The sequence below is a fragment of the Ursus maritimus genome, unplaced genomic scaffold (genome assembly GCF_017311325.1).
Source record: "Ursus maritimus isolate PB19 unplaced genomic scaffold, ASM1731132v1 scaffold_12, whole genome shotgun sequence".
Classification (NCBI taxonomy): Eukaryota; Metazoa; Chordata; class Mammalia; order Carnivora; family Ursidae; genus Ursus; species Ursus maritimus.
Window position 1 is genome coordinate 52687600 of NW_024423564.1, and position 20105 is coordinate 52707704.

General features: G+C 36.0%; 1 pseudogene; it reads right to left on the reverse strand.

Moving 5' to 3' along the window:
* Positions 1-2336: 2336 nt before the first annotated feature.
* On the reverse strand, positions 2337-2787 carry LOC103663066 (annotated as a pseudogene).
* Positions 2788-20105: the final 17318 nt, after the last annotated feature.

Here is a 20105-nt window from a genome sequence, read left to right on the forward strand (position 1 = left end):
AATTTTGGCTGGTTATTCTAGCAAGTCTCTAGGCTGATATACAGGTAAGATTCAGAGACTTGGGAAAGTAAAGTCTATAAAATAGAATGAACTCTTGAGACGTGTTTAGAGCCCCCAGGCTACACTTGCAGATGACAAAACCAAAACCAAGAAATAAAAATGATTTGTTCAAAGTTACCCAACAAATTAGTGATAGAACCAGAACTCCCTAGGTCTCCTTATAGTCCAATATTTCCGATATACAATAAAGGGACAGGCATTACAGTCATCCTATGGAGAAATTAAGGCAAAGGAAATTCCTAGTATGAACACCAAAGCATTTAGGATCATAGAATCAGATCACCTGAATGTTTAGAAAGACTTAAAGATTAGGTCTTTAAATGTTGTCTAATCTAATCTTCTACAGAATACTTGAATCAGTCTACAAAATTCTGTGAAATGGTCAATGTTTGCACACTTAGAGTGATAGGACACTTGATCTTTGATCTCTAGAAAGTTTAAGAAGTTAGAAAGTTAGAAAGTTTAATGTTATATTGGGACTAATTATCTTCCTGCAACTTCAACTCATAGATTTTAGTTCTGCTTTCTGGTACTTTAAAAATCATGCAGTTAGCCACGGGAATATTACCCTTTGTCCTCTTTCATGTGTACTACTCTTGTCTTTTCTTACATCAACCCTCTATTTTAACAGAACATAGTTAAATGTCCACTCAACCAACCATAAATATGCTTACTACCAAAGTATTTCAAGTGTAAAACAGGCCTGAAAAATCTCACAAAAGGGGTAAGAAAAGGGAAACTAGCGTCCATTACAATTCATTTAGGCCAATTGTTTGATTTATTTGATGTCTTTGCAAATACTGATTTTCCTGTGGGTCTCAGTATGACTAATATAATTTCTTTCGTCAGGGTGATTCAACACATTTTCTAAAATTGATTGACTTCTTCTCTCTATGTATCTTTGTGAGATATTTATTTTTGTGTACCTAGTGTTAAGTAAATTTGATGTATAAAATCAGATTTAGACAAAAAGTTCAGAAAATGATCAATACACTCAAAGAATTATTTTATTTCATTTTTAAAAATATTTTATTTATTCATTTGAGAGGGAGAGAGACAGAGCACAAGAAGGGGGAGAGAGAGAGAGGGAGAAGCAGACTCCCTGCTCAGCTGGGAACCCTGCCGTGGGGCTGGAGATCATGACTGAGCCGAAGGCAGGTGCTTAACCATCTGAGCCACCCAGGCACCCCAAAGAATTCTTTTAGATAACAAGTTTTCCAAATCCCCTAAGGTGTAATTAAGATTGAAAAAAATTCTGTTTCAACCTGAAATCTCTGGAATACTTTGAGTACATGAAGCAAAACACAGACATTTGAAAACTCCATGAAGGAGAATAGAATTACAGAAATAAACTTGTGGACGAACAAACAAACAGGGAGGTAAAATTCAACACAAAAAGGCTATCTGAATGTAACCATATTTTGGGGCCTGCAGACATGCACCAAGCTTTGCTGTTTGAGAGTTGGTATGGAGCTTGTGGCTCAGCCTAAACAATTCAAGTATCATTTCAACCATCAACCGGACTTATAGAAAAGATAGGTCAGGTGTATGTCATATTTTACTGGAAATATATCCATACTATGTAGTCAGAATAGAACTTGAAGTTTACAACTTCAAGAAACGTTCCACTGTTTGTATTTTTAATCCATCCTAATGTCAGGAAGTTTTTCCTCCTAATCTAACCTAAGCCTCTAGCTTGATTCTCTGGGAAGAAAAAGGAACAGCTGGTTAACATCTCTTTGTAAGTACCCTCTGTGCACATAGGCCCCACTTCTCTCTGGATAATGAAGACCTGAATTTGTCACGAAGGTCATGGTGATTTTGTAAGGACCTGGTGAATGGGAAGATTCTCTTACTGATCCTGTGCCCTATTTTATCCAAGTGAATAAAAGCCAATTAAAGGGCAGAGGCAGTGCTTACCAGCACTTATCTGGTTCAGGCTCCTGCCTCTGCACTTGCTGGGGCCTAATTTGATATTTTGTAGTAATGTTTTGGAGTATAAAGCTAGGTAACCTTATAATGATAATAAGAATAGGAACCATTTATTTTTATTTGTATTTTTTTTAAAGATTGATTTATTTATTTGGGCAGGGGAGAGCGATTCTCCAAGCCAACTCCCCTCAACCCTGGAGCTCCATGGCCGCTGGATCTCACAACCCTTAGATCATGATCTGAGCGGAAACCAAGAGTTCACTGCTCAACAGACTGAGCCACGCAGGCACCCCTATTTATAGTTTAAGAGTTCAGCTTTTAATTGAACAAGTTACAGAAGAGGTTTAGTCAAAAAGTCCAAAGCCCGTGTCATCATCACACTCCTCTGATTCTTCTTTCTTAGCTTCCACTTTCTTCTCAGCTGGGGCAGCAGTGGTGGGGGGAGCAGAACCTCCTGCGGGTACAGATCCACCAGCCCCTACATTGCAGATGAGCCTCCTGATGTTCACACTGGCCAGGGCCTTTGCAAACAAGCCTGGCCAGAAAGGTTCAACATTTACACTGGCTGCTTTAATGAGGGCATTGATCTTAGTCTCTGTGACTGGCACTTCACCATCCTACAGGATGAGGGCTGAGTAGATGCAGGTGAGCTCCAAGACAGAGGCCATGGTGCAGGTGAGTGCTGAGCAGGCACTGCCAGGCGAGGTGTTGGCAGAGTGGATAAATGGAGAGCCTCAGCCCTACTGGGTCTTAGCCTCCTGGGCAGGACCCAGCTCCTTAGTGGCAGCTGAGGAAAGGAAGGAAACATTTCTTTATAAAGTAAGTAAAGAATAAAACTCATTATAGTACTTCTGAAATATTTCTCATACTTAGTGGCAATATCGACTATTTGCATTAGATTGAAAATTACTCTTAGAAAATCTTATGAGCCAATGTTATAGGAACCAAGCATGAGACTGACTTTGGGTCAGGTCTGGACCAATATTACTTGGTTTCTGCTAGAGACATTTAAAATGTATCTACAATGCATTTGAGAGTACATTTTAGGCTACTTGATTTATGATGAACCTTGGTATAGCTTCGTTTTTGGGGGGTATATAATTTCCATCAAAATTGGAAAATTTTTGGTCATTATTTCTTCAAATAGTTTTTCTCATCCCTTCTTCCCTCTCCTCTCCTAGGACTCCCAATTACTCATGTATTAAGCTGCTTGAAGTTGTCCCACATCTCACTGTCCATTTTTTTTTTTCAGTCTGTAATGTCAAACTACGCTTAATCCTATCCAGTGTATTTTTCATCTTTAGAAATTTGATTTTGGTCATTTTTATATCGTCCATACTCTTTTCATGACAATGAATTTGGGTATTAGATATTGTGAATTTTATGTTGTTTAAGTGTTTGATTCTTTTGTATTCCTATAAATATTTTTGAGCATTGTTCTGGGCATTCAAATAACTTGGAAATAGGTTGATCCTTTTGTGATTTGTCTTTAAGTTTTGGTAAGTGGCACCAGAGTAACTTTTAGTCTAGAGCTAATTTGCCCCTACTATTGAGACAATATCCTTCTGGGTTCTCTACCTGTTGCCTTGTGTATTATAAGGTGTTTGTTCTGTTTTGTTTTTAACTCTGGCTGTGAGAATATTCCTTGCCCTGTGTGAGCTCTGACAATTGTTCCACCTGCTCTTTTTCCAGTGATTCTTTTTTCAGCCTTGAATAGTTTCCTCTTGTGCATGTGCTAATCAGCACTCAGCATGAGACTTGGAGGGTACCCTCTGGAGATCTACAGAACTCTCTTCCTTGGTACCCTAGTACTGTCTCCTCCTGGGTACTCTGTCCTGTGAATTCTAGCCACCTTGGCTTCCCCAAAATCTCAGCTCTGTCTCTCAACTCAGGGAGACAACTTCTTTTATTTTCCCTTCTCTCAGGGATCATTGCCCTGCACTGCCTGTTGTTCAGTGTCTGAAAACTACTATTTCATATATTTGTCTATTTTTTTAGTTACTCCATCATAGCCAGAAGTGTCATCCTAAAAGTCTATATATTTTAGGACTCTTAAGTGAGAAGAATAGTTTCTGGCTTTCTATTAGTATATCCTAAAAGTGTTTAATACATAGTATTTAAAGGCATTTATATAAACAATTGAAGTCTTTCTTTGGGGGAAATTAAAACAACAAAACTTGATTGCATATCATGCTTTCATATTTTGCAGATGTTAATATTTAATCATATGCAGAACCATTTAGCTTAAGTGCATTAATGTAACTCATTTAAAAGAGGCCGGTAATTGTCCTATTAACTCCCAGTCTGGATGTTATCTGCTCTGCCCTGCTGGTAAGGCCAGAGGGGGACTCTTCTATTGGCACCCACAGAGATTGCTCTGATCTGTTGAAAATCCTGTTAAAATCTAATTACTTAGGAGAATCAGCCAGGGAATATCTAATGAGCTCTAGGAAACCCACTGGAAGAAATTCTGTGTTACTAACGAACGAAATGTCTTCTGTCTTTCAATTACTCTGGTGCCACATGAATGTAACTGCTGCCTTATAAAATGTGACTCTTGTTCGTTTTTAATTGTGTGTCATGAATTTTTTTGATCATGTGAAAATAACTTAATTTCTCGTGGAGGAGAAATGGTGTAAAGCTTAAGAAGGTATACCTTATTTCCTCATGAATATTTGATATCTTGTTAACAAATGATTAAAAAAAAGTATGTACATTATTTAATGAAACCACTACACAGGTGTGAAAACATGATGATTAAAAGACATGGAATTTTAGGGGCGCCTGGGTGGCTCAGTCGTTAAGCGTTTGCCTTTGGCTCAGGGCGTGATCCCGGCATTCTGGGATTGAGCCCCACATCAGGCTCCTCTGCTGGGAGCCTGCTTCTTCCTCTGCCACTCCCCCTGCTTGTCTCTCTCTCACTGGCTGTCTCTGTGTCAAATAAATAAATAAATAAAATCTTTAAAAAAAATATGGAATTTTAAGTCTAGAATGAAAAACATGTTCATCAGAAAACTCTGAAAAGGACTGTTCTCTGCAGTCTTCTTAAAAATATTGCCAAAAGAAATGGATTTATTAAAAATGAAAATTCATTTGTCTCACTTATTTTGTAAATATATTCTTGAGACTCCTAGTATAGTTTATGTTTTTCCTGTCGTTAGCAATCAGTAATGTCTTTTTTTCATATCTAGCCTAACTTTGTATTTCAACTTTGTTGACTTCCATTTCTCTATATTTAGGACTTTGTTTTCTTAAAATTGGATGATTTAGGTTAATACTATGGGCTTTGTAGTGAGGTAGATGTGAGGTACTCAAATCCTAGTTTTTATGTTCACAGCAAATATCTTAACCCTCTGAGTCTCAGCTTCCATTTCTATAAAATGGGGACATTAATTAATATGTGTAGTACTGCATAAGGTGGTTGTGAGGATTTTGTGAAGTAAAGCATATAAAGTGCTTAGCATAGTATTGTGCATGTTTTAACTGTTCAAGAGATGGTAGTTATTATTTTTGAAGACTAATTAAAATTTGGAATATGAAAGAATTGTGATATCTAAGATTCATTAAAAACTAATGTAGGGTGAATTTCTATTATCCTAATGTATTTCTATCACCATGTTCATATTAAATTTGTTGAAAAAATTAAAAGGGGTCTATTTTTAGTATCATGTCAGTGAACTTAATCCCAAAGTTTATCAAGTTTTTAGCTACTATGTCATTTTATAACATGGATTGATTTCAGCAGATGACACCAGAAACAAAATGTGGTTTGGTGATACATTACTTAGAAAAATATCTGTCTTAGTGATAAATTATTATTGGAATATTATATAAGATTTTAATGATTGAGGAGAAAAAAGACTATTATATATTATTTCAACAATTAACAATGTAACTATTATTTAAAATTATTATCTGGCCTATAGAACCCTGGCAGTTGAGATACTTAAATTGACAGTGCTTTTATTTTCAATCATTTGATAACACATTAAAATTATATTTCTTTTTTTGCCTAAAATATAGATTAAAACATTTTTTAATCAGACTATTTGAAAGTTGATATACAAGTAGCCTTATATAATGATTTTTATGTATTATAACTAGATGAGGAGGTAGAATTTTTATAATAATATTTTCACTTAGAACAGGCTCCTTCATACTTAAAATTCCTTTCTTGTATAACTCATTAATTCTTACAGCAATTTTATGAAGTAGCCACATAGTACTATATTATATTATAGACAATAAAAGGAAACAAAGAGTTTTTGTATACACATAGCTCTGATTATATTTCTAATATAAAAGATATACATACAAATTAGGATGTTTCAATAAAAGAATATTTAAATATTTAAAATAATTTGCTAATACTTGTTAATTTAATACTTTACATGGATTTAATTCTTGAAAATATCTGATTGAGAGGTAATGGTGTTATTTGATAGGGAAAGATGTTCGATTTGATGAATTTCTGCTGACTTGCACTATTTGTTAAAAAGTTTATGTATAATAAATAAACATGATGAAATTATTTTATCTGGCAGGAATCATTATGCTGTAATCAAGGACCCAACATCAGCTAATTAGTTCATTCAACAAATATTTATTGAGGGCTTATTACTTGCCAGAATGGGAATGTAATGTTGACCAAGACTGTCCGGGAAGAAGAATTAGCAGATTTATTATTAACGCTAATATTTTGCCACATTGTCAGTTCATGAAACTTCACACAATTGAAGTCCTTGACAGAAATTGTTTTGATTGTTGATATTGGCATATGAAACTACTGGCTAAGCCTGGCTTTGCTGGGGAATTCATATATTAACTTGATTAAATTAGCACGTCTTCATTAACCAGTTTCTGTTGATAACAGAAAACAAATACTTCACTTTGACAATAGAAGTAAAAACAAGAAAGAGGTAGTTTTATATCTTTCCCTGTGCCTTTCTTAAGTCAAACTGTCTGCTTGGGAGATGCCTGGTGGCTCAGTTGTTAAGCGTCTGCCTTCAGCTCAGGTCATGATCCCAGAGTCCTGGGATCGAGTCCCACATTGGGCTCCTTGCTCAGTGAGGAGCCTGCTTCTCCCTCTGCCTGCCACTCTCCCTGCTCGTGCTTGCTGTCTCTATCTCGCTCGCTCGCTCTCTCTGACAAATAAATAAATAAATAAAATCTAAAAAAAAAAAAAAAAACCAAAACCCCAAAACAAACAAAAAAAACCCCTGTCTGTTTGGCAAGCTTCAAATGTCCAAATCTCTAAAAAGCATGTCCCCCCTCCCACCCCAAGCCCCACCCTGCCCCACACATACATACACTTCCACAACTTTGACTGCCATGTGGTAGGTGCTCAGTGAGTGCTACTGATAAATAAAATCTAAAAAAAAAAAAAAAACCAAAACCCCAAAACAAACAAAAAAAACCCCTGTCTGTTTGGCAAGCTTCAAATGTCCAAATCTCTAAAAAGCATGTCCCCCCTCCCACCCCAAGCCCCACCCTGCCCCACACATACATACACTTCCACAACTTTGACTGCCATGTGGTAGGTGCTCAGTGAGTGCTATTGAGTTAGCAGAATTAATAATTCATATTCTATTAGGTTATATTCCTAGTTCTGTTATTGATTCCCTTGCGATATCTGGCAAAAGCTAAGTTACAGGACCCCTTAAGTTTCCTGCACACTTTGTTTTCCAAAAACCTGATTAAAATATACTGAGGACTGTGAGATATTAGCTTGAACCATATGAAATTGTGATATTTGATCATTTTTGACCTACAAAAATAGAAATTTCATTTGATTAAACCTAATATTGTTTTTCTAAGGTGTTTTAACTTGACCAAAAATGTAATGTAATCATCAAAATAATCACAACTCCAAATATGTTAATTACATCACTACTTATAGTTTTCTTTCTGCCTTTTTATTTCACCTTGATTGCTGATTTTGGCCTTGCTTTCTTCACTGAATGGTATTTTATTACCAAAAAATTAATTGCATAATATACCTGTCACTCCAAATACTAAATTATATATTTTTTAATGTTAATGATCCCAGAGTCCAATAGGCTAGGTCTAGCATGCAGTATTATTTCACTCCCTTAAGGACTTCTAGGTATCAGCGGATAGTGGGTAGTGTTTAATTTGCAAATTTAATTATAGTTTTAAAAAAATACCGGTATCTTTCAATATTAGAAAGTACATGTAAGACTAATTTTTATCGTTTCTGACAAATTGGAAGATTTCATTAGTTTATAATTTGAATATTATTACTGTGTTTACTCTGAAACTTCACTTGAAACTAATATTTTAAGCCCTGGTCCACTAATTTCTGATTTATTCTAATAATACTATGAATAAACTTATAAGCTTCACAAAATATGATTATGACAAAATGATATTTTCTCCAGAAATTATTATTCTATCTCTGAATAAACAGGAATATTCTGAAAGTTATCTTTTTCTGGAAAGGCCACAGATGATCATTCTTTCTTTCTTAATATAAAGCAACCCCACTGAATGAGCTAAAGCTCCCCTAAGGTAAAGCCTGAGCTGCTCTGTTTTACATCTTTTAAGGAAAGGCAACATAATTTAATTTGCCTAACATAGGGCATCTGGAAGATGGTGGAAGAAGAGAGGCGTAACCTGGCTCTTTATGCAAATACCAGAAAGTCCTTATAGCTACTTATCACTTAATCCAGGAGCCCTGAACAAGTAACTCAAATGAGTGGTCCCTAAATTTGGGGCCCATGACAAAGCTTTTATTGGTTGTCAGCAAAATGAGAAAAGAAAGGACAATACAAATTTTCCATAAAGCTAAATTTATAGAATCGAAAGGACTGTTTATGTTCTTTTACATACATATATATTTAAATGGAACTTTTCTTTTTAAAGAAAATTCTTTAACAGCAAGTTTAGGTTCATAGCAAAATTAAAAGGAAGATATAAAGATTTCCCACATGTCCCTACTCCCCAACTTGCACTGCCTTTCCCATTCTCAACATCCCCCACCAGAGTGATACATTTGTTACAATTGATTAACCTATACTGATACATCACTATCACCCAACGTCCATAGTTTACGTTAATTTTCACTCTTGGTCTTTATATTTTGTGGTTTGGACAAATGTATAATGATATATATCCACCATTAGTATCATACAGAGTAGTTTCATTGCCCTGAAAATCCTCTGTGCTCCACCTATTCATCCTTTCTCTCCTCCCCTCCCTGCAACCACTAATTTTTTTACTATCTCTGTAGTTTTACCTTTTCCAGAATGTGCATATAGTTGGGATCATACAGTATGTAGTCTTTTCAGACTGGCTTCTTAGTAATATGCATTTAAGTTTCCTCCATGTAATATGAAATTAGAATAAATGATTTTTTTCAATGTTCCTCTTTGCCAAAAACAAAACAAAGCAAAACAAAACAAGTAGTATTCCTATGTAACTCCTCCTAATACTTTTTGAAATGTCTTTGAAACCTAAAAATTTTGGAAACATCTATTTTATATACCTGTTTTCTCACCTTTTAAATGGAAGTAATTTTTCTTATTTTATTGGACTAGTATGATGATTAAATGAGATACAGAGGTAAATATGCTTGGGATAGTACCTGACACTCTATGGATGCTTCCAACTTTAGTCCACCTGAAATGCTGGTGTAAGCCCCAAGGTTTCGTCCAGTTTTCCTTTCAAGAGAGTGAAGATAATAAGTTCATATTGGGACATTAGTTGGTTCTTAGTACATGCCAAGTAAATATTTTTTGAGCTTATGGGATACTAAAGTAGAAGTCTTATTAGGCAGATGGGTATGAGGGTCAAGATTTCCAGAATGAATTCTAGACAGGAAATCATTAGTATAGCATAGATGGTAACTGAAGTCAGGAAAGTATGAAGACAAGAGGATCTGGGACACAATGCAATGCTTTTAAAGCCCATGATGCTGTGTTGCCTCCCCATCATATATGCAGAAAAGGCACAAAGGTCAGGACATCTTAGAATGTCAATGTCCTCTTAACAGTTGTTTTTACCACGTCCTTAATTTTTTGGACTTTTCATTCTAGATGAAAGTGTGAAAGTCTTTGGATTCCCCTTATTGAAGCTTTCATTCCAGAGCTAGAACATCTTTTCCTGTGAGGTCTTAGTCACTCTGGGTGCTGTTGGCACTAGAAATAATACTTCAGGGTGAAAAAAAAGTTAGAACTAAGAGATTGAATGAAGTTGGGTTATTCTCTGATAATAAGTATACTCTTCTCTGAAGAATGATCCACCCTACTAGAGAAGCATGCCCTCTTTGACAGAGCATGCAGAAAGGTAGGAGAGAAAGGAGACCCTAGCCTAGCCAGCCAGAACTAATGAAGCCAGCCTGGCAATCAATGGGATGACAGATGTTATAGCCAGATCACTCTCACACCCAACAGAGATGTATAGTTTTCTTACTCCTGTGTAAAAGGGCAGCCAGAAAGACCTTTGTGCAGCCTGGCCTTTGTTACCAGCTGTCTGGCTGTTGGTAGGACTTGTGTCTGTTTATAGTACCCTCCCCATTTCATCCCAAGGGACACATTTACTCTATAAACTCCATTCTCATGTGCTGGGCCAATCTGCCCATTTGAATAGTTTTAAAGTTTTCTTGGCATAATTTTAATTCCTGGACTTTCTGTTATTGGGAATGGGCCTCAGCTAAGCTGTGAAGTTGGCAAAATTCATTGTCCGCAACTCTGGGATTTTGCCTGTGGCCCTCTCTTCCTGGCTACCTGATGCCCTCTGCCTTTCAAAAGACCATACTTCATATTTACACAGTCCCCTTCTTAATGGAGATCAGGGAGACAATGTAATAAGTCAATAAACAATATTTATGGTAAATACAACTTCCTTAGACCCCCTAAAAACTAATCTGTATTCACACCCACCCTTTTCTTCTAGTTTGAATGTAAGGGATATTCATCCTTAAATCTCAGGATTATTCCTCTATTTGTGCCCTCGATCTCATTTCCGCCTCCTACCTTAGGTTCCTTGCTTTATCAGTGATGCCCACTCTCTCCTGTACTTTCATTCTCTACCTCTCTTTTATAAAATATCTGAGTTCTAACATTGGTTTTGCTATCTGCTGCTTACTGTGTGAACTTGGGAAAGTACTTTCACCTCTCTGGACCATAATGTTCTCATCTGTAGAATGAAAGAGTTAGATAAGATGATCTCTAACTCCTTTTTGTTTCTTACTTTCTGATCTAAAGGTGAAAACTTATGAGGCCTGGTTTATCTTTGCATTCTCACATACTGACCTATCTGGATAAATAATGACTAGAATATTATATATTAATGATTGAAGAGAAAAAAGTCTATTGCATATTATTTTAACAGTTAACAATGTAACTGTTTTTTTTAAGTTTTTATTTTAATTCCAGTTGGTTAATAGATAGAATAATATTACATTCAGGTGTACAATATCATGAATCAGCACTTCCATACAGCCCTTGGTGTTCATCACAATAAGTGCACTACTTAATCCCCATCACCTAACAATGTAACTTTTTTTTAAAGTAGACTCTACTCCCAGTGGGGGGTTTGAACTCAAGACCCTGGGATTAAGAGTCCCATGTTCAACCAACCAAGCCAGGCACCCTTACAATGTAACTATTATTTAAAATCATTATCTGAGTTAGAGGAAAATTTTTCTGGCCTATAGAAGCCAAGAAATACTTGAAGCACTCTCAGGTACTTAGAATTTAATATTGTTCTAGTTCTTCTTAGAAAACAAAATGATTTTGTAAGTAACTCAGTTTACACTAAGGTATTATTGATTTTTTTTTTTTTTTACATATTTCCTCCTGTGTTAGTCAGAAGTCTTTTCATTGCAAGAAACTGAAACCTAATTCAAACCAATTTAAACAAAAGAATTTCCCAGAGGAGTAGCTAGCTTCAAGCCTAGATGGCTCTATGGATTCAAACAAGGTCACTAGGGCTCTATATTTCTGTATTAATCAGGGTAGGGTAAATGCTGTTATAAACAACACCCAAATATCAGTAGCTCAGCACAAAAGAAGTTTATTTCTGTACACATAATAGTTTTAATGAGCATGTTCCGTGGATAGCCTTCCATGTGGTAATTTAGGACTTCAAACACATTGCATCTTCTAGCCTGCTACTTTTAGGGCATCTGAGACCTCTGTTGGACTGTACATCTAGCCAACAGATAGGAGTGGAAGTGGGGGAGACCATAGAGGATCACTGCCACTGGCCAGAGTTCAGTCACATAGCTATAATCATCTGCAAGGGAGACAGAGAAATATAATCTACCTGTGGTCACAGATAAGAGGAACAGGTTTTAGTAAACACATAGTGGTCTCTATTGCATTTTCTTTCCATTTCTTGGCTTAATTGTCTCTCCTTTGTCATTCTTCACCAAGTTCTTTCCCTGTGGGAGCAAAAATGGCAACAGGCAACCAGAGACTCAAATCCTCCTACCTTATCAAACCTCACTGAAAGTGACTATCTTCCTTAGTAACTCCAGCAGAAAAGCCCATTCATGGACCAAATGAGGCCAGTGGAGTGGATCACACTACTTGGCCAGGCCTGGACCTTTACCCCTCCAGCATCATCTCTACCCAAACCACATGAATGGGTTATCCCAGAAAAGAAGAATTCTGTAACCAAAAAATATAGGAGAAAGTGTTGCTATATAGGCAAAACCCAAGAAATATATACTATCTCCCTATTAGGAACAATGATTATTTTAATTTTGTTAAAAAACATTTCTTGTTGTCATGTCTTGATAATTTGTAAAATGCCTCTTCTGTCATTTACACTGATATGTGAATTTATTGATCTTACCAAACAAATGAATACAGATGGAGATAATATATTTGATTAGATGTGTGCCAACATCATTCTATTTTTTTTTAAAAGATTTTATTTATTTATTTGACAGAGAGAGAGACAGCCAGCGAGAGAGAGAGAACACAGGCAGGGGGAGTGGGCGAGGAAGAAGCAGGCTCCCAGTGAAGGAGCCCGATGTGGGGCTCGATCCCAGGACTCTGGGATCACGCCCTGAGCCTAAGGCAGATGCTTAATGACTGAGCCACCCAGGCGCCCCTAACATCATTCTAAAAAAATGTCCCCAGATGTACTGTCACCAAGACAAGTCTGTTTAGAATATTGTCTTTGTAAAGAGAAGAGAGCAATGCTTATTCTACAGAAATTAATCTTCAGTGGTAGAATTTTAGGTCCCTGATTGGGGAAGATGCTTTGGGCTGTGTTGCTGCTCTGAAGCCTTCAAATCAGGCCACATAAGTGACCGTGTAGATGAAAGGGCAGTGAGTGAGATTTCAGTGCCTGTGCACCAGCGGCACTGCTGGCTCCATTGCCTGTATGGAGAAGGTTGACTTACATAGGCTTATAAGACTTACAAACAGGGGTTGGGTTCTTAATGCCCAAGTAGAGGTAAGAACTTTTGGCTAATAGGCCTACACAAGATAGGAAAGCTGGAATTGATGGCCCTGTTCAGACCCTAGAACTTAGAAGTTCATATATTCACAGACTAGAAAAACACTCTCTGACCCAGATATGTGGCAAAGAAGCCTGCCATCTGTCTAGGAAATTAAAATCTTAAGTTTGTGTTATCTGTATGTGTGATACCCAGATTTATTCTACCTGCATGATGTAGGATTCATGATCCAAGAAATAGTCCAGAGCCACTGATACCATTGGGAGAAACATGTTTGCGAAAACAAGCTTGAAAATATATATCTTCCATACTCTCACAGTCCAGGGCATCTATGACTACTATAGAATGAATAAACTCCTCTGAAAGTGGAATAGAAAAACATTACAAACCACACACACACACACACACACAAAGCCTTTCTAAGGAACAATCGGCAGATACAGTCAACAGAATTAGCACCCTAAGAACTAGACATAATGGAACAAATTGAAAGAGGTTGTAAAATAAATATGTTTATGATGATTTAAAAAATAAAAGGAAGAATAGGGGTGCCTGGGTGGCTTAGTAGGTTAAATGTCTGACTTTGGCTCAGGTTATGATCTCCAGGTCCGGGGATCAAGCCCCTAGTCAAGTTGGGCTCCATGCTCAGTGAAGAGTCTGCTTGTCCTTCTCCCTTTCTCTTTGCCCATTCCCCCTGCTCATGCACTCTGTCTCTCTCAAATAAATAAATAAATAAATAAATAAATAAATAAATAAATAAATAAAATCTTTTAAAAAATGAATAAAAGTAAGAATAGAAGCCAAATTGAAGTAAGATCATTGTACAAAAAATGATTAAGTAACAAAATAGGTACAGGGAAATTATAAAACTCTGATGAAAGTAGAATACATGAATTCTGTAAAATTGTAGAATACAAAATCAGAACACAAAAATCAGTTGCATTTCTATACACTAATAAATAATCAAAAGGGAAATTAAGAAAAATAATTCCATTTACAATAGGATCAAAAAGAATAACATACTTAGGAACAAACCTAACCAAGGACATGAAAGACTTGTACACTAAAAACTACAAAACATTGCTGAAAAAAATTAAGGACAAATGAATGGAAAAACATCCCATGTTCATGGATTGGGAGACTTACTATTGTTAAGATGTCCATATCACCCAAAGCTATCTACAGATTCAATGCAATTCAAATTAAAATCCCAAGGGCATTTTTTTGCGGACATAGAAAAACTCATCCTAAAATTCATTTGGGATTCATTTGGGACCCCGACTAGCCAAAACAATTTTGAAAAAGAAGAACAAAGTTTGGAGGACTCACATTTCCTGATTTCAGAAGATATAAAGCCAAAACGAAAGTAATCAAAACAATGCCATACTAGCATAAAGACAGACAAATAGACCAATGGAATAGACTTGAGAACCCAGAAAGAAGTCCTCATATATATGGTCAAATGGTCTTCAACAAGAGTGCTAAGATCACTCAATGGGGAAAAGGCAGCCTTTTCAACAAATGGTGTCTGAAAAATTGGATATCCACATGCAAAAGAATGACGTTGGATAATTTTGAAGTTGAATAATTTTGTCTTACACCATATACAATTATTAATTCAAAATGGATTAAAGACCTAAACATAAAACCCCAAATGACAAAACTCCTAGAAAAAACATAGGGAAAAAGCTTTATGACATTGTACTTGACAATGATATCTTGAATATGACACCAAAAGCACAGGTAACAAAAACAAATATAAACAAATGAGACTACATAAAACTTAAAACCTTTTGTGCATCATTCCACAGAGTGAGAAAGGCAACCTATGGAATGGGAGAAAATATTTGAAAATAACTGAATAATAATTGCATTATATATGGTGTGTGTGTGTGTGTCTGTGTGTGTGTGTAACTTCTTTATCCAATCATCCATCAGTGAACATTTAGGTTGTTCCTGTGTCTGAACTATTGTAAATAATGTTGCTATGAACATGAGCATGAGAGTGTAGATATCTTTTTGAGTTAAAAGAGGTCAGACTTGTGGTTATCAGAGATGTGGGTGGGGGGATGGGAGGAGTTGGAGGAGGATTGGAGGAAGGTGGCCAAAAGCTACAAACTTCCAGTTATAAGGTAAATAAGCACTAGGATGTAATGTACAACATGATGACTATAGTTAACACTGCTGTATGATATATAAGAAAGTTGTTAAGAGAGTAGATCCTAACAGTTCTCATCACAAAGAGAAATTTTTTCTTTTCTTTTTATAGTATATAAGGTGATGGATGTTAACTAAACCTATTGTGGTAATTATTTAACAATATATGTAAATCAAATAATCATGTTGCACACCTTAAACTTATACAGTGATGGATGTCAATTGTTTTTCAGTAAAACTGGAAAAAAAGTATAGTACACTAAAAAAAAAAAAAGAAACTACAATGAGATATCATTTCACACTCATTGAGATGGCTACTGTAAATACACACACACACACACACACACACACACACACACACACCCCATACCAGAAAACAGTGGTAACTAGGATATGGAGAAGAAATTTGAACCCTTGTGCACTTCTGGGATTGTAAAATGGTGCAGCAGCTATGGAAAACAGTATGGAAATTCCTAAAAACAGTTAAAAGCAGAACTGCCATATGATCCAGCAAGTTCTGGATATACATAAAAGCAGGGTCTCAGAGAAATTTGCATGCCCATATTCACACCAGCACTATTCATAATAGACAAGAGATGGGATGCAACCAAAATGTGCATTAATGAATGAATGGATAAATAAATAGAATACTATTCAGCTTTAAAAAGGAAGGAACTCCTGTCCCATGCTATACATGGATGAACCTTAAGGACATTATGTTAAGTGTAATATTGGTCAAAAAACACCAATACTGTATGATTCTACTTGTATGAGGTATCTAAAGTTGTCAACTTCATAGAAACAGAAAGTAGAATTGTGTTACCAGGGACTGGGAGAAGGAGGAAGAGAGAGTTATTGTTTAATAAAATGGCGTTTCAGATTTACAAGATGAAAAAGTTCTGGAGATTTGTTTCACAACATGAATATATTTAATATTACTGAACTCTACACTTAAAAATGATTAAGATGATAAAAACAAAACAGGAAAAGAAAGTATTAAGAAAAATAACTCATGTAAACATGTCCAAGTAACAATATTTAGTGCACATGGGTTTGTTATATTATTTTGTGCACTTTTCCATATGTTTGAATATTTCACAATAAAAATGTGATTTATTACTCTTAAAAAAATCTCTGATAAAAAAAATCAAAGAATAGGGGCGCCTGGGTGACTCAGTTGTTAAGCATCTGCCTTCGGCTCAGGGCATGATCCCAGGGTCCTGGAATCGAGCCCTGCATTGGGCTCCCTGCTCTGCTGGGAGCCTGCTTCTTCCTCTCCCACTCTCCCTGCTTGTGTTCCCTCTCTTACTGGGTGTCTTTCTCTCTCTGTCAAATAAATAAAATCTTAAAAAAAAAATCAAAGAATAAATGGAGCCGTATTCCATGTTCATGGATAGGAAGATTTGATCAACATTGTCAAGATGTCAGTTCTTCCTAACTTAATCTATAGATTCAATGCAATCCCAATAAAAATCTCAGCAAGTTATTTTGTGGATATTGACAAACTGATTTTATAGTTTGTATGGATAGACAAAAGACCCAGAGTAGCCAACATAATATTGAAGGAGAACAAAGTCAAATACTAATACTACCCCCAACTTCAAGACTTACTATAAAACTACAGTAATCTAGACAATGTGGTACTGGTGAAAAAATAAAGAAATAGACCAATGAAACAGAATAGAGAGCCCAGAAATAGTCCCACATAAATATGTCAACTGGTCTTTGACAAAGGAGCAAAGGCAATACAATGGAGCAAAGATAGCCTTTTCAACAAATGATATTGGAAAAACTGGACATCTACATACAAAAAAAAAAAAAAAGAAGTGAATCTAGATGCAGAACTTACACCCTTCACAAAAATTAACTGAAAATGGATCACAGACCTAAATGGAATGCAAAACTATAAAACTCCTAGAAGATAATATAGGATAAAGTATAGATGACTTTAGGTATGGTGATGATTGGTTAGATACAATACTAAAAGCATGATCCATGAAAGAAATAATTGATGAGCTGGACTTCATTAAAATTTAAAAACTTCTGGTCTGCAAAAGAGACTGTCAAGAGAATGAGAAGACAAGCCAGAAAAAGGGAGAAAATATTTGCAAACAACATATCTGATAAAGAACTGTTACTAAGATATAAAAAAAATTCTTGAAGTTTAAAAATAAGAAAATGAACAATCCAATTAAAAAATGAGCAGAAGACACCTCACCGAAGAAGAGATTCAGATGGCAAATAAGCATATGAAAAAATGCTCCACATAATATGTCATCAGAGAAATGCAAATTAAAACAGTGAGATACCGCTACACACCTATTAGAATGGCTAAAATCCAAAACACTGACAATACTAAATGCTGATGAGGATATGGAGACATAAGAATTTTTTATTGCCGGTGGGCACGCAAAATGGTAGAGCCACATTGGAAGACAGTTTCTTACAAATTTAAACATATTCTTACTATATGATCCAGCAGTATTACTTGTTGGTATTTATCCAGAGGAGTTGAAAACTTATGTTTACACAAAATCCTGTACATGGATGTTTGTTGCTTTATTTGTAACTGCTAAAACCTGGAAGCAACATGTCTTTCAGTGGGTGAATAGATAAATAAACTGTGGTACATCCAGACAGTGCAATATTAGTCGATGCTAAAAAAGAAAGGAGATATCAAGCCCAGGAAAAACATGGAGGAAACTTAAATGTATATTAATAAGTGAAAGAGAACAATCTAGAAAATCATACTTATGGTATGATTCCAAGTATATGACATTCTGATAAGACAAAACTATGGGGACAGTAAAAGAACCAGTGGTTGCTGGAAGTTAGGGGGTTGGAAGGGATAAATATGCAGAACAAAGAGGACTCTTATGACAGTGAAATTATTCTGTATGATACTATAATGGTGGATATATGCCTTTATAGATTTGTCCAAACACATAGAATGTACAACAGCAAGAGTGAACCCTCGTGTAAACTACGGACTCTGGTGATCATATATCAGTGTAGATTCATCAGTTGTAACAAACGTATCACTCTGGTGGGAGATGTTGATAGTTTTGGAGAGGCTATGAGTGTGGAAGGGCAGTCAGTGTATGGAAACTCTTGTCTACTTTCCTCTCAATTTTGATGTGAACCTAAAAGTGCTCTAAAAAATAGTCTATTTTTTTTTTAAAGCCAGTATTTCAAAAAAGAGTATGTTGAACTTAGAGAAAAGAAAACAGCATGGGTGGTGTAGTAGTCATTACCACATTGACCAACGTTGTTTTCTGAGCACATGGAAAGCTACATTTGTCAGCTCTCTTGTAATCAGGCAGGACGATGGTACTAGTTCTAGCCAATCAGCTGTGAGAGGAGATCACTTTTAGGTTCAAACTATTTCATTGCAGGTAGAAGAAATGCAGGTGTTTGTTTCCTATGTGTTGACCTAGGAAGCCACTTGTTTGAGACTGTGAAGTTTCCACCATGGTAGGGATGCATATTGCCTATCTTGTACCCTCATTCTACATTCTTCCTTTCTAGTCGATTTGCAGCTTGGAATGGCCATGAGACTCGTTTTAACCAATGGGTTGCAAGGGAATGCCTATTTTTCTTCTTAGATAAAATGAATGGGCTTGATGAGAAAGACATTATCCCTTTCTTTTCTGCTTGGAACAGTGGCGAGAGGATGTTATATTTGGAACTGTGACATCTCTATCATGTGAATAAGCATGAGGACCAAGGAGAGTGAGAAGTAGAAAAATAGAGCCTGTGTGGTTTTTTTTTTTTTAACTCCAGTATAGTTAACAAACAGTGCTATATTAGTTTCAGATATACAATATAGTGATACAACAATCCTGTACATTACTCAGTGCTCATTGTGATAAGTGCACTTTTTTTAGCAATGTAAACATATTTTAATCATTATGTTGCGCACCTGAAACTAATGTAATATTGTATATCATTTCTACCTCAGTAAAAAGTAGATTTTTGTGGTTTTCCAAATACGTTTTGTATTTCTTTTGTTAAACTTATTCCTAAGTATTTTTTTTGCCCATTTAAAAAAAATTTTTTTAATAATTTTTATTTTGTTATATTAGTCACCATACAGTACATCCCCAGTTTTTGATGCAATGTCCAGGATTCATTATTTGTGTATAACACCCAGTGCACCATGCAATATGTGTCCTTAATACCCATCACCAGCCTATCCCAATCCCCTACCCCCCCTCCTCTCTGAAGCCCTCAGTTTGTTTCCCAGAGTCCACAGTCTCTCATGGTTCATTCCCCCTTCTGTTTACCCCCCTCCCTTCATTCTTCTCCTTCTCCTACAGATCTTCCTATTTCTTATGTTCCATAAATGAGTGAAACCATATGATAATTGTCTTTCTCTGCTTGACTTATTTCACTTAGCATAATCTCCTCCAGTCCCGTCCATGTTGCAGCAAATGTTGTGTTATTGTTCTTTCTGATGGCTGAGTAGTATTCCATTGTGTGTATGGACCACATCTTCTTTTTTTTTTTTTTTTTTTTT